This window comes from Antechinus flavipes, chromosome 5, assembly GCF_016432865.1.
Source record: "Antechinus flavipes isolate AdamAnt ecotype Samford, QLD, Australia chromosome 5, AdamAnt_v2, whole genome shotgun sequence".
NCBI classification, from domain to species: Eukaryota; Metazoa; Chordata; class Mammalia; order Dasyuromorphia; family Dasyuridae; genus Antechinus; species Antechinus flavipes.
The window spans coordinates 215,190,324-215,206,813 of record NC_067402.1 but is presented as its reverse complement, the minus strand read 5'-3'; the positions used below and the strand labels follow the sequence as shown (position 1 = coordinate 215,206,813).

Sequence of the window (16,490 nt, the reverse complement as noted above, 5' to 3'; positions counted from 1 at the left end):
AAAATGCTCTTTCCCCCAATAAAAGAAGGGAAAAAATACATCCATGAAACATTTGAAAACTATACAGTAGAGAATGGCAGGAAATTTGGAAGGAGCAGAGAAAAATAGGACATTATGATTTTTGTTAAATATGTTAAATTTGATAAATTTAATACATTTTTTTTAAAAAGCCCAATAAGTTGCATGCTGTGGAGATAGATTCATGGTTTTATATAATATTTATTTTATGTTCTTTACATTTGGGGAAAAGTTCATGTTTGTTGAAATTTGTTAAGTTCACAATAAAATAAAAGTTATAGGCACATAGCTATATAGTATAAGTAGATTTTTTAAAATATATGTATATATGTGTTCATGGAGGGATATTTGAAGATTTTTTAGAATGCACACTTGGTCATGAAATGGCATAAATCTGTACCCCCTAAAATGAGGAATGAAGATTCATTCTATAAAAAATTAAAAGGTTATTAGATTTCATAATAGTTAAACTGAGCTTTTTAAAGTGAGAAGGGTATTCAAGTGTTGAACCAACCACCTTTTTTCTTATTGGAACAGTCCCACAACCATTCCCATCTCTTATTCAGCTGAAAGAATGGATGTATGAATGGTTAAAGACAAAGAGAGAATACATATTCTAAGAGTGGGGTATCACAGGAATGGTATTGAATACTGGGGTGTTTTCACAGACTGAATAAGAGAGAGGAGATGATCACATCATGACTGCACCACCATACCAAGTATATGTATTTCCTGGAATTTTGTTGCCCTGGAGGAATATCTGTATCTCATATGTACAGATCTCTTAAAAAAGGAAATAGGGAAGGTTTGCAGGACTAGATATCTGTTTGAACCCCAAAAGTAGGTTTATCAAGAGATAGTATATAGTGTTCAACAAAGGACATTTCAATGTTTAGGATCTGCACTGACTCATAGAATTCTTAGAATGAGAAAGGTTCTATTGCATTTTGCCCTGAACCAATCTTATCTGTGACATGTTCTTCCTTCCTAGTGAGGCATTTTATGAATATATTGACAAATTTGTTGTTAGGTAATTTTTCAGGCATTTCTGATTCTTTGTGAGTCCATTTGGTTTTTTGGGGGGTTTTTTTGGTTTTTTTTTTTTTTAGCAGAGATATTGGTATAGTTTGCTGTTTCCATCTTCAGTTCATTTTGTAGATGAGGAAACTGAAAGAAACATGGTTTAAATGACTTTTCCAGTGTCATCTGAAGCCAGATTTGAACTTGAGAAGATGAGCCTTCCTGAATCCAGGCCATCACTAGCTGCCCTGTTATTGACACATGTAAAAATAAATGTAATCAGTATGGTGGAGGATTCAGAGACTATACTAAATGAGGATTGATGGGGAAATAGAGTGATTAACCTGGAGAAGGCATAAAAGGAAAATGATAATTATATTTAAACATTTGAAGAATTGTATTGGACATAATGAGTTTGAGATGGCTACAGGACATCTAGTTTGAGATATGCAAGAAACAATTGGAGATCTGTGACTGTAATTCAACAGAGAAACTGAACTGAGAACTATCAATATAGTGATGATAGTGGAATCCTCCTATGAAAAAGAAGCATTTGTTCTGCATAGACCCAGAGAGTATAATTAAGTACTATGGATGGAAGCTGCAAGAGACTGATTTTAACTTTATATGAGAAGTGCATTCCTAAAACATGAATGAGTGAGTTGTCTCAGAAGTGTGACTCAAGTTTTTTTTGTTTTGTTTGTTTTGTTTTTTCATTTGAGGTCTTCAGACAGAGGCTAGATTACTACTTGTCAGGGAGGTTGTGAAGGGGATTCTTGGTCATGTATGGTTGACTAAATGACACTTGAAATCCTTTCTGATTCTGAAATTCTGTGCTTTGGTTAATCTCTCATTTTGTGATTTATTATAAAGCAAAAAATAGACCCAACAAGGAAAATAAAGATATCTACCACTAAGAAAATATAATTTTTTTTAATATTAGCTTAACTTCTTCAAGAAACACACCTTGAACTTGAATTCACTAGCTGTTTTTTACCATGCTCCCCATTTTTCTTCATTCTTCTAATGTGTTTATCTTTATCATTTTCCCATATATTTGCATTGTTAGATATTTGCTAGTGTCACTCTGAATCATAGGACTTAAAGCTAAAAACAAAATTAGAGTATCTTGTTTAACCACCTTATTTTGTAATTAAACTGAGGCCCAAAGAGACAGCTGTCTATTTGACCAAAATCACATCAAGTCTTTTGTCTTCTCCTTTTCTCAGAGCAGCATGATGTAATGCAGAGGTATCAAAAACATGACCCATGTGATGCCCTAAACACCCCCACAGATGGCCCAACCCAGTTTTAAATGTAATTATAAAATATTTAGCAAAATTTTAAAAAATACAATAAGATAATAACAAGTAAAATTTCAAGATAATAACAATGTCATTTTTTAAGTCAATATGTATCCCCACTGGGATCCTCATACATGAGTCAATGGTTCTTGTTTCTGACTGAGTTTAACACCACTGAGGTAACAGATAGAAAACTGGTTTTGAAGCCAGAAAGACTTGGATTTTAATCCTGTCTCTGCCATACAATTAACCTCAATGCTCTGAGGAATTCTCTAATAATATAAGTTGTAAGAAGGTATTAACCTGCATTAGAAAAGGGAGTTGTGTCTCCTAAAAGTCCCCTAAAGTAAAGAAAGATTTCCTATTACAATATATTTTATACAGAGCTGCATTATTTTTTGTCAGGCATTTGCTAATAAGGTCCTGTTAAAATTAGCTTCATAGTTTTTTGTCTACCCTAATTATGGTATCATATATAATATATTCACTCAGTATAGAATGATTCAATGGATACATGCAGATAAATTCATGTGGCCTTTAAGATGTGTAGTTTGAAAACACTGGGAACACAATCATGATCTCATATAGGGCAAGTCATTGTCTCTTTAGGCCCTGGTTTCCTTGTCTGTAAAATGAATTCATCAAGTGTCCATTAGATGCCTGCTGATGGGCAAGGTACTACTGTACTGTGTGAGGAGAATACATATATAAACTTTTTCCACTTCTCATCCCCTAAGGAACTACTGGGGCGAGAGAATATGGACTTGGAGAAGGAAATGCAAAATATGAGTAAAATTAAAACTGAGCTACTATAAATAAAAATGAAATAGAAACCAACATTTTTAGAGGAGAAAAATTGAAGTGAATTGGGAGCTAGAACAGTAGTTAGGAAGACTTGGGTTCAAAAAATGTCTCATTTGCAAGCCATGTAACACTGGGATAGTCACTTAAAATTCCCTGGGCTTGTCATGTGTAAAATGAGGTGCTTGAACTGGATGACCTAAAAGGTAATACTATTTCTAAATCTGTGATGTTAGGTTTTGAATCAGGAGGCCCTGGATTCAAATGTTACATCTGGGACTTATTAACTTTGTGACTTTGGATAGGTCCTTAAGTTTTCCAAATCTCAACTTTCTTATCCATGAAATGTTAGAGGAGAGTGAGAGGAGAACAAGAATAGGAAAGGTCTCTTTTAAGGGGTGGTACATAGTGTTGTGGATAGAGTAAAGTCTGGAGGCAGGAAGACTTTCTCTTCAGTCCAATTGATCTCAGACACTCAGACAAGTCACTTAACCCTTTTTTTCTCATTTTTTTTTTATCTGTAAAGTGAAGTAAAGAAGGAAAAGGCAAATCATTCCAATATCTTTGCCAAAAAAAAAAACAAAAAAACAAAAAAACCAACCAAACAAACAAACAAAAAAACCCAAATGAGGTCATGAAGAGTCAGACATGACTGAAAAACTACTGAATAACAAGTTCAGGTGGGTTGTGAAAGGAGGCAGAAATTCCATGAAACAGATATAATGAAGGGATATATCTTTGGAATAGTGGACACTCTGTGCAAGCATGTGATGGCAGGAGACACAATGTTGGGTACAGAGAATAACAAGCAATCCTATTTAGCTAGACTTAGAATGTATAAAAAGGAATAAAGTGAATGAAATTTATTTGGAATGAGAATGAGTGTCATCCAGAAAAATTTGTCTTTTTATCTTAGAAGCATTTTTTTTAAAGAAGAGGAATGATATGATTAAATTTGTATTTTAAGAATATAATTTTGGCACCTTTCATGGAGAATGGATTTGAGATTGGAGAGATTAATTTGGAGATAATGCAATAGTCTAAATTTCAGGGGTCCTCAAACTTTTTAAATAGGGGACCAGTTCAGTATCCCTCAGACTGTTGGAGGGCCGGACTATAGTAAAAACAAAAACTTTGTTTTGTGGGCCTTTAAATAAAGAAACTTCAAAGCCCTGGGTGAGGGGGATAATCATCCTCAGCTGCCACATCTGGCCCGAGGGCTGTAGGTTGAGGACCCCTGAATGCATATATCATACTATGATATATGTTTTAAAATATTTACAGCAGCTTTCTCTCTCATAGAAAAGGAATTAAAATTATGGGGATGAGTGTCAATTGGAGAATGTATGAACAAGTTGTGGTATGGAAATACTTGTTTTAGTTCATAAATTAATAATAAAATGAATACATTTTTAATAATAGCTTTTTATTTTCAAAATACATGCAAAGATAGCTTTCAACATTCACCTTGCAAACCCTTGTCTTCCAATTTTTTTTCCTTCCCCTATGTTATCCCATATATATAACCCCATATATGTTAAACATATGCAATATTTCCATACATATTTCCACAATTATCATGCTGCACAAGAAAAATCAGATCAAAAAGAAAAGAAAGAGAAACAAAACAAAAAGCAACAAACAACAAAAAAAGGTGAAAATACTATGTTGTGATCCATGCTCAGTCCCCATAATCCCCTCTCTGAGAGCAGATGGTTCTCTCCATGATAAGTCTATTGGAAATGGCCTAAATCATCCCATTGTTGAAAAGAACCATGTCCATCAGAATTGATCATCACATAATCTTGTTGTTGCCATGTACAATGGTCTCCTGGTTCTACTCACATCATTTAGTATCACTTCATGTAAGTCTCTCCAGGTCTCTCTGAAGTCATCCTGCTAATCGTTTCTTATAGAATAATAATATTCCTTAACATTCATACACCAAAACTTATTCAGCCATTCTTCAACTGATAGGCATCCATTCACTCAGTTTCCAATTCTTTGCCACTACAAAAAGGGCTGCTACAAACATTTTTGCACATGGGGGTTCTTTTCCCTTTTTGATGATCTCTTTGTAACATAGACCCAGCAGTGTCTGTACTAGGCCTGTATTCCAAAGAGGTAATTATTAATATGAATACATTTAAGAAATATAATTTTCAAAAAATCTAGGTGAAAAGCTGTGAGGATCTGAATCAGGACAGTTGTCATATAAGGGAAAATAAGAGAGTAATGATGAATAGTATTGTAAAAGTGTGGATGTTAAGGTTTAGAATTTGATGAGATACAGGGAGAATCAAGAGTGACATTATGGCTAGATGCTGCGGTGAATAGAAGCATGACTATATATGAGAACTGAAGGAAAAGATTGAGCTTGAATCTGCCTCTCCTTTTAAAGCATCTCACCTCCCTGGTACTGTTATCAGGTAGGAGAGGAGTAAGATACCATCCAGATTTTGCTGTATCATACTTTCAAAGCTCTAAGTCATTTCACTATTGAGCCAGATACTTTTCCTCAGAAATATGCAGGGCTTAGCATCTATGGAATCAGCACTCTATGGAATATATTTACACATAGTTACTTATTGATTAAACAGAATTCTACTACATGCCTTCACATTATTCCTGTGTTCTTTTTCTATGAATAAGTCAAAGAAGAAAAAAAGAATACTAATGCTGAATGGCAAGTCTGCTAAAATAATTATATTTAACATTAATCCAATATCTAAGCCTTTTGGAGTGAAAGATTCACTTATCCAGATTAGCATAATTTGCCCATGCATTCCAACACGAATATCCATCCAAGGGAATTTGAAATAACATTTATAGAATTCTTGAATGAAAATTTTATATATTAAAATATAGTTCTGGAGTTGACATAGTAAAATAGCAGCCATTGTGTTAATTGTGGGGTTAACATAGTAAAATAGCAGCCATTGTGTTAGTCACTTTTTTGACTACTTCCCTTAAATGTCTCCTGGAGAAAATTTATAGAGACCTTTTTCTTGTGGTCAAAATCATCTCAAGAGTAAGTCATAGCACTATTTCTTTAGGAGTTGGAGGAGATGAGATGTTGCTCTTTGAATGAGTTCATTGCCCCAATCACTTCAAGGGTGACAACTGATGATGTGAAACAAGTGATGATCTGGTCAAAGTTTTGCTTATACCCCCAATCTATTTGCCTAAGAAAAGTCTTTTTGTCCTTTACCTAATTCAGTTTCAGACTTGTAAATCAGGAGATAGTTTTTAGACCAGTGAACATAATTTCTTAACATTTTTAATTTTGCTAAAAAGAAGGATTTTTAAAATATATATTACCATTCACAGAAGAAGGTAGGAAGGACTTAACAGGTATTTTCCTATTTGTACAGTAAATGTCTAAATTTAACCTTTACACTGAAATGAGTCAGGCAGCTCAGAGGATGTAGTTCCTTTTTTTTTTTTTAATGGAAATTTAGTGTAAACTCTCTATGTGTGAATACTGAAGCAAGAGTAGGTTCTGTGTATAGGTCACATGTGTTCTCCATTATAGAAGAAAGGGAAAGATGAGATCAGTACACCTTAGCCAAAATATCTCATTACTCTTGCATAGGATGTTTTAGCCACTTTTCTAGCGAACGGGTTACTAAAAAGTCACCACAATGATTTAATTCCATTAACTTTCCTTTTTAATTTCTTTTTTTATCCTTAAAATTTTATATCTTTTTATTAAAAATATAAAGCAGTCTTTGTTACTTGTTCTTTCAGTTTCAAATGTTCTCTCTATCCCTCCTTTCCCCACTCAATGAGAAAGCAAGAAAAACAATATTTATTACAAATATGTATAGTCATGAAAAACAATTTTTTTATTTGTCATCTTAATTTCACTAATTTTCAATAATTAGTCATTTCCCTTAAATTCTTATCATACTGAATCTCAGTAACACCTTCCTTACTTTTAAAAGTGAACCAAATCATATAATTTTTCTGGTACATATACCAATTCTTAACTCAAGAAGTGAAATCACAATTTGCTTGGTGTATTATTACTCCATTTTCATTCCAAGGTGCTTTTCACAGAATGCTTTGTAAAAAGGCATTTTCTCAGCTCATATTTGCATCTCATATAACTTTATAGCATTTGCTTAGATTTGCTGAAGAATACAAATTTATCTTTCTTATTAATAGGTGATTAGTTATTGGCACATTGGGTTTTATTGAGTTGGAATTGCCAGGACTTCTTTTTCCTTTGTACTTTATAGGAGAGAGTTGCTGAAATCAGTCATACAAATTTTTCTCTCCCTGTGATCACCAAAGTAGGTAGTCTTGTGGTAGTTCTGGCTAACAAGCCTTTGGTTCTCGTGACTTTTAGAGACAACTTTAGCTGCTGTGTACAGTTTAAATAATGGTTTTGTTAGTGAATATCTAAAGGTACATTAAGCTACATTCTGTCATTTAAATAGCACAAGGAAAGTTATTCCTGGTTGCCATAATAGTATCACATGCTCCATGTTTCCCTGGTCTGGATAAAACAGGCCCACAGTAGTCTGACCACTTATTCAGCTGACAAGGTATACATTCTTGTCTATTTTTCTAGACCATTAGTCACTCATTTTTAAGTGCAGTTCAGTCAAGTGTTGGCAGTTTGCTTCCAAAACAAACACATTGAATCTGAGGAAAGGAGAATAGGAACAGGTATTTAAAAATGCAAGTCCAGAATATGTATTCAGTTATTTTTAGCTTTATTACTAATGCTCACAACTGCCATGAAATGCCTAATCATAGATCAGACTTCTAATGAATATTTTGTCCAAAGAAATTAATTATTCCCAAAGCCCAAAGAATTATGAGAATTTGTAGGCATGATTTGATAATGCTGGAGGCTAAAGACAAGACTCTTTGCCTTTATAATTATTTTCTATTCTACTTGAGAAACAGATTGATAATGAATTGTAAATATTTTTTAATATTGATATATTTACTTAAAATATATCTTTGTTAAGTATTGCAATAAAATAAACTAAATCAATGAACTTATGTACCTATTTCTGTTATAAATGCAGTATTATCTTAGTCTTTTTTTCCCTTGTCAGAAATTTAAAAATTTTTTTTGTTATTGTTCATAACATTTCTCTGGAATATATTCATTTAGCATATTTCAAAAATACTTCTGTATAAGCAGAGTTTTATGCAAATGTCTTTATAATCATTCACTTGTGAGCTAGGAACATTATTAAACAACAATGCTTGTGAAATTAGATATCTTAGATTTTTATTTATAGGAAACTATTGTACATTTCATGAATAGAATTTCTTGTCACCATTGGGTTTTGAAGCTACAGGAGAATAATTCTTCTGCAGCTTTTCTGTGAAATCTATATTAATTCATGCTGGTTGCAGAAGTTTTAAAGATCATGTTTTTTGTTTGTTTTTTGTTTTTGTTTTTGTTTTTTGGTGGTGGTGTTTTTGTTTTTTAATTTAATCATAATTAGGGGCATTTAGATATTTTAACAGATTAATGGAGTGTTGGGTCTGGAATCAGAATGCCCTGAAGTCAAATCTGGTCCCAGGCACTCACTAGATGTGTGATTTTGGTCAAGTCAATCTGTTTGCTTTAATCCACTGGAAAAGGAATTAACAAGGGACTCTGATATCTTTGCCAAGATAACCCCTTGTGAGATCACAAAGAGTTGGACATGAGGAACAACAACAATTGGATAAGCGATTTGACATTTAGTTTGACCTTAAGAACTTGAGAAACCCAGATTCTTGCTTTCATGTTACTCTTCCTTCATGCTGTTTAACCTATTTAATAACCTATTAAATAATATTCTTTGAATCTGTAAACTTTTCCAGAATAGTTCTAGAATAGAAGCTTACATTTGTGCTATTGGCTTTCCATCAAAGTAAGTACAAATCTGGTTACTTTCTTTAGTAAGGGAGAGATTGCCCATTCTATCAGAAAATTTCCCAAAGAATTAAAAGAAAAATGCAGACACTGGCTTACATGTAGAAATTATTAGGAAGGAAATCTTGATGACTTTAGAAAATAAAAACAAGCATTTGTTAATGAAATCTTTCTGTACTTTAAATATATAATTGCCATGATCATGTGGAAAGGAAACTGGCTCTGGCCTCAGAGAACTTGGATACAGATTCTGCCTCAGACTTGTGTCATCTGGGGCCAGTCACTGAATCTTTCTGGACCTCAGAGGACATCTGGTTCAGCTTCTTTATTTCTAGATGAGTAAACTGAGATCCTAAGCTTATCGCTATTATATATTAAATTGTTCTTTATGACATGCATATTTCTTCATTTAATCCTAGCGATAATTCTAGAAAATGAATAGTGTAATAATATTTTTACCATTTCATGGATGAGAAAACCGAGACTCAGTGGGATTAAATTTGCACCTTACTAGTACATGGAGATGGGTGCTAGGTTCAGGTCTTCTGACTCAGAATCCAGTATTCTCCTCACCAAGTCTTCTTAAACTTCCCACTCATTAAATTTTTATGTGACCTTAGGTATAGGTATATAAAACAGGTATACAGATATAAAACATGTACTGTAGTAAATCATAATTTTATGACTCCCACATTCAGTTATGAGATTCCATATGGGGTCAGGAATCAGTTTAGGAAGCTGGGCTTTACATTGTTTTATGGAAATATGGCTAAAATGAGGGATTTTGACACTGGCAAACATTTATTCATTATGAATTGTATACTGGGTACTCTAATAGACACTGGAATTAAAAGTACAAGTAATGAGAAAATCCTTGAAAGGATTTTACATTCTAATGGGGAGGCAAGAGTGGTATATGAATATATAATATGTAATGTGTGTATATTATATCTCCTACTTATTTAACAGCCCAATGTATACACATACATTTACTTATTTATATGTATATTATTCTCTACATATTATTCCATACTCAGAACAAAAAGAAAAAATATATAATTTAATTAAGTAAATATATGTATTTATGTATTTATATGCATTATATATGTGTTCCTGTTGCCATCACATTAGAATGTAAACTATTTTCAAAGTTGGATTTGTAATTCCTGTCTCAGTACTTACTATTAGGGTGTGCACACACACACACAACACAACCCATGTTCATGTGCAAACATGTATATTATACATGTGTGTATAAACACATTGCATATTAAATATAATTGTGGGAATATGTAGATTAAATGAAAATAAATGTGTATATCTATAAATGTACATATATACACTTTACATATTGAATCTAATTAAAAGTCTGCATATATTAAAAAAAATAAATATGTATATATATATATATGGCATGTGTGTGTAGTAAACACAAAAATAGTTAAGAAGAGAGTGCACTACTGGTTAGGGGGGAATCCATATCAACTTTATGCACAGGGTGAAATTTGAGCTAAGTTTAGAAGGAAGATGATTCTTTGAGACAGAAGTGAAAAGGAAATTCATTTCAAGCATGAAGTTGGGGGGGTCAGGGTGGGGAGGGACAGTGCACATCTGTGCAGATGGTAGATAGTATTCTGTGTAGCTGGTAGAAGGCCAGTTTGTCTGGATTACAGAATGCAGGAGGGGAAGTGATGACCAATGAAACTGAAAGTTATAAATTGGGCAGGTTGTGTAGGTTTGAAAGCTAAACAGAGTTCATAGTTTTTTCCTAGAGGCATAGGACCCGTTGGAATTGATTGAGTAGGGATGTTGCATGATTAGATCTGAGCTTTAGGAAACTTATTTTGGAAGTAGTACGTAGGCTGCATTATAGAGGAAGAGAGACTTAAGATGGGGGAGAATCATTTAGGAGACAGCCCCAATAATATAAATTATTAAGTCATTAAATAAATATAAATCAGGTAAGTAAAGAACTTTATATTTGTTTATTTTGGGTGAAAGTAATATGATAGTAAAAACAGATAATAAAAATAAAAGGAGAAGAAAAAAAAAACAAAACTTAAACAGTAAATTAATTTAATGTTTTGACATTCTAGTATTGGTATTTTAGCACAAATCCAACCTTCAGTTTTTGCATCTCAGTTCTTCTGTACTCTTGTGGGATCTCACCTAGAAAAAAGGATGTGTGAAAGGAAGGACAAAGTGAGCCAGAACTTAAATCACAAGAACCCAGTAATGACCTTAGTGCTGGTGTCAAATCCTACAACTAAATCTTCTGGCATCCTGCCCTAAAGTCATTTAAATAACTGAAACAGAGAGTACGCGGTATAAGCAGAGAAAGACAAGTCCAGAGGAGATGACTAAGAGCAATCAACAATTCCAGATATGCTTTTTCCCTCAGCATTTTTGCACATCAGAAGAAATAACTTTTCTTCACTTCATTTTGTTTCAGTCTTTCTTATATAGGGTGTTATTTGATTTGTTTGTTTGTTTATTTTTTTTTCAGGCCTTTATCCTAGTGCAATGCTTTCCTATGAAGTACATTAAAGCTGAATCTTGGAACAGATCAGACTGCTTGTGCCTAGAGAGCTAATCTGTGAGTAGGTCCTTTTAGTTTATCACCATGATGTTCTTTTATCAAATTTTTCTGAATCCAGTTCTTTACTTAATTAGTGGCTTGCAAGTAAATGGCATTCTTGGCCTAGCTTAGGAAGTTGAGCCATGGTAATATAGGGTGATAAGGGCTGGGAAATCTATAAAAATCTAATTTTGTCATTTTTCTTATGATTGTTGTTAATAAACTTTTATTCATAAATAACTTTTTATACATAGAGATGATCCAATTATTTTTATACAAACCCTTCAATCCATAAATAATGTTCTGAGTCAATCAAGTCATACTTATATACCAATAAAGACTACATACAGTAACATTAATAAAAGTTACATAGCAAATTAATAGTGTTGCAACAAGTGTATTTTAAAAACCTATTAGAACACAAACTATATCCTACAATTTTCACCTTCTTATCTCAAAACTGATCTCAACCCCAGACAGGTTCAGAATTGTTTTGGCCTGACAGATATTTACAAATCAAAATCTGAGTTCAGCTGTCTTAAAAATAGCTCCAGATTGTGCCTCCAAAGATGGGGACTGGAACTATTCAACTAGATTGTAGTTAGCAAAAGCTTTTGGAGGGACCCCTTTGACTTCAGAAACCTTTTTCTAGAACATTTTTTAGTACATGTTAAAAAAATGTATTTGTTAATGTATATATAAATACTTATATATATATACATATATATAAATATGTAAGTTAACATATATACATATGTTAATACATGGCTATTACAAATTCTGGTGTTTCATTGAATCTGCTAACTCAGTGATATGGATATTCCATCAATTGGTTCAAATGTTTATTCATGTTCTCCCATGCAATCAAGCACCAAAAAAAAAAAAAAAAAAAATCTATCCAGAGTGACAGAGGCTTCATTCTAATCTTCTGTGCTTTATGGGAGTTTTATTATAGAACTTAGACTATCTATCCAATTTTCTATGCTCTTGATAATGGATAGCTTACCTCCTTTTCTGCATATTTTGATATTTTCAACCACATAGAATCACTGGGAAGAATTTTTTGGTTAATCTATATGTTTTTACACATTGGAACACTTTGGATTCCTTGAAAGCACTGTCTGGCTTTTTCCTTTTAGTTAGTCTTGGCTGTAACTCATTCTCCATAGAAACATATTGTCCATTTGCAGTTCCTATTCTAAATAATGATGTATTAACTTAATAAACTGACCAACCAAATACATTATATCTGGACTCTAGGCTTTGGGGTTTCAGTTAGGTATGGTTATTATTTATTTGTTTTTTCTACAGGATTGTTGTGTTTTGAGGCAAGAAAAAATTTGCACAATATTTTTTAATTTTTTAAAAATAATAGCTTTTTTTCCTCAAAATACATGCAAAGATAGTTTTTAACATTCACCCTTGCAAAACTTTGTGTTCCAAATTTTTCTCCTTCCCTCCCTCCCATCCCCTTGACCGCGAGTAATCCAGTATAGGTTAAACACCTGCATTCTTCTAAACATATTTCCACATTTATCATGCTACACAAGAAAAATCAGATCTAAAGGGGGAAAAATTAGGAAGAAAAAACAAGCAAATAAACAACAAAAAAGGTGAAAACACATTTAATCCCCATAGTCCTCTCTCTGGATGCAGATGGCTCTCTCCATCAAAAGTCTATTGAAATTGGCCGAATCACCTCATTGTTGAAAAGAACCAAGTCCATCACAATCGATCATCATATAATCTTGTTGTTGCTGTGTACGTTGTGCTCTTGATTCTGCTTACTTCATTTAGTATCAGTTCATGTAAATCTCTTTAGGCCTTTCTAAATTCATCCTGCAGATCATTTCTTATAGAACAATAATATTCCATAATATTCATAAACCATAACTTATTCAGCCATTCTCCAACTGATGAAAATCTACTCAGTTTCCAGTCCCCTGACACTACCAAAAGGGCTGCTACAGATATTTTTGCACATGGGAGTCCTATTCCCTTTTTTATGATTTCTTTGGGATACAGTAGAGATACTGCTGGATCAAAGGATAGGAACAATTTGATAGCTCTTTGGGCATAGTTCCAAATTTGTACAATATCTTTTGAAAATAGTAGAATTTGAAGTATCTCACTATGTCTAAGGAATTCTTTGAGTTCTTATGCTGAACATTCTCCATGATAATTACCAATACCTTTGGAATTTTTTATTTTAATGTCAGTAGTCAATAATGTTAATGTATACCAAATTTGACATATATATATATATGTGTGTGTGTGTGTGTGTGTGTGTGTGTATTCATGTATGCATATGTGTATATGTGTTTAATCATAATAGTAACAATAAATATCAACAACAGCTAACAATATATAGTACTTACTTTGTACTAAGGGAACTAGTTGGCCCAGTGCATAGAGTACTAGGTTTGGAATCAATAAAATATTTCCCTAAGTTCAAATCTGGTCTCAGACACTTACTAGCTGTGTGACCCTGGACAAGTCACTTAACCCAACTTACCTCAGTTTACTCGTGTAAAATAAACTTCAGGAGGAAATGGCAAACCACTTCAAGTATCTTTTCCAAGAAAACCTCAAATTGGATCACAAAGAGTGAGACATTCCTGTAAAATGACTGAACATGTTCCAAGCATTCTGCTAAGCACTGTGTAATTATTGCTTCTTTTGATTCTCTCAAGTAACCCCGGAGGTAGGTCTATTCCTATTTTACAAATGAAGAAATGGATACTGAGGGTAAGTGAGCTAACCAGAGCCACATAGTTAGCAAGAATCTGAGTTCAGACTTGAACTGAGAACTTCCTGATTTCTATTAGCCCCACTTGCCCCATCCCTAATATAGGTATTTATAGTTTGAGGACAATGATAACGTCCCTTTACAAGTACAGATCAAAGTCTTGCTCTACCCAAGGAGGTTGTGTATTCACAACATTCCCTAGATTAAATCACCCACCATCCTGGAATTTTTAGTGGCAATAAGCTTCTCCAAATAAGTTGGGTCAGTGTCTGGTTACAAAACATCGTGTCTGTTTTGGGGAGAAACTGAAAGTCTGTGATTTTTTGACATTGGAATGAGATTTAATGGCAGACACACACACAGAGAATGATAAACATCTGTGTTTAGGTTTAGGGCATCTTTTTCAGGAACAACTACAGATCATCATTTTCTTTGCTTAAAAATGGAGAGTTGCTTGAGGTACTGAGAATTTTAAGAGCCTGGTCCAGGAACACACAGAGAGAACAATAGAGTGAGAAACTGAATCCAGTTCTTCTTGCTTCCCAGACTAGTTCTTTCTTTTCACTAAGCAATGCTTGCTTGGTACATATAGGTGTGGTTATAAGATTTTATTTAAAAATAACGTGTGTGCACTTACATGTATATGCATATCTCTTCATTTATATTTACATATATAAACATGCATTCTTTTTTCTCTCTTTGTATGTATGCAAACATACTCTTTTGATATATTATGAGAAGAAAGGAGACAGAGACAGAGTCTGGTGGATATAGTCAAAGATACAGAGATAGAAACAGAGAGAGGGAGACTTGGAGAGGTGAAGTAAAAAGGAGATGGAATATGAGTATGAGAGAAGTACAGAATAACAGTGAATTACCATCAGGAAGATAGTTACTCTGGGACTTTGGACAAATAACAATGTCTTGTGTGTTTCGGGCATCTTTCTAAAATCATAAAATGCAGAGGACTTCCTGGTCTGTATTCATGGTACATAAGTTTCCTATACTAAAGAAATCAAAGGTTGAACTCAAAAAACAAACATAAAAACATGCATATGTATACATGTGTCCAGGTGTACATTTGTGTGCATATACATGTGCACCCCAAAGTACAAAGAAATGAATTGAGCAAAATCATATACTTCTTCAGTACTTATTCCCACCTACTTACTGATTACTCAGTTTCCTTCCAGGATAGATTGATGTCTTTTCCAAGGAAAAGAAGTGTACTTATTTCTAGATTGCTTAATGTTCAAGTTAATGTTTACTTTTCCCAGTGCTTAAATATAAAGTTTCAGCCTTCCCACATGCTTTTAAGTAAAATACGTTGATTTATATACTTCAACATCTTTTTTCCCTTCCTTCCTTCTTTCCTTCCTTCTTTCCTTCCTTCTTTCCTTCCTTCTTTCCTTCCTTCTTTCCTTCCTTCTTTCCTTCCTTCCTTCCTTCCTTCCTTCCTTCCTTCCTTCCTTCCTTTCTTTCTACCCTTGCTTCTTTCCTTCCTTCCTTCCTTCTTTCCTTTCTACCCTTCCTTCCTTTCTTCTTTCCTTCCTTCCTTCCTTTTTACCCTTCCTTCCTTCTTCCTTCCTTCATTCTTCCTTCCTTCCTTCCTTCCTTCCTTCCTTCCTTCCTTCCTTCCTTCCTTCCTTCTTTCCTTCCTTCCTTCCTACCCTTGCTTCTTTCCTTCCTTTTTGATAAGGCCCATGATGTCACTGGTCTGAGGAATTCCTGTTAAGATGTATCCCTCTCCTAGTGCAGATAGAAACTTGCAACCTTATAGAGTTTCTGGCATCAGGCACTGGCATATGGAAGGTTAAGTGATGTGCCTAAGGTCACCCAACCATTTTGTTTCAGAGGCAGGATTTCAATCTAGGCTTTCCTAATGAAGGTCTAATATATGATAGAGTGAAAAAAAAAATAGCAGTTAGCATAGTCCTTTTCAATTATTGCATAATTTTCGTTTAATTTTAATGTTTAAAATTCAGAGTAAAAATGATCTCATAGACTAATCATGTTGTATCAGCCTTTAAAGGCTCAGAGACATTATTGGGCTCAGGATATTTGAATTCATGTAATAACAAGCCATATTACAAAAAATTCTACTTTATTTCTAGAAACTTAAAACTATAA

The 16,490-nt window shown here is 33.5% G+C and overlaps 1 protein-coding gene across 4 annotated transcripts in view; it reads left to right on the top strand.

Moving 5' to 3' along the window:
* The window catches only part of SLC16A7 (solute carrier family 16 member 7), a 234,774-nt gene that overhangs the window by 71,242 nt on the left and 147,042 nt on the right, over positions 1–16,490 (top strand). For all 4 annotated transcript variants that reach the window (XM_051962900.1, XM_051962899.1, XM_051962901.1 and 1 more), the window contains one exon: positions 11,540–11,629. The gene's annotated coding sequence lies outside the window, so the exon portion shown is untranslated. The remainder of the gene's footprint in view (positions 1–11,539; positions 11,630–16,490) is intronic.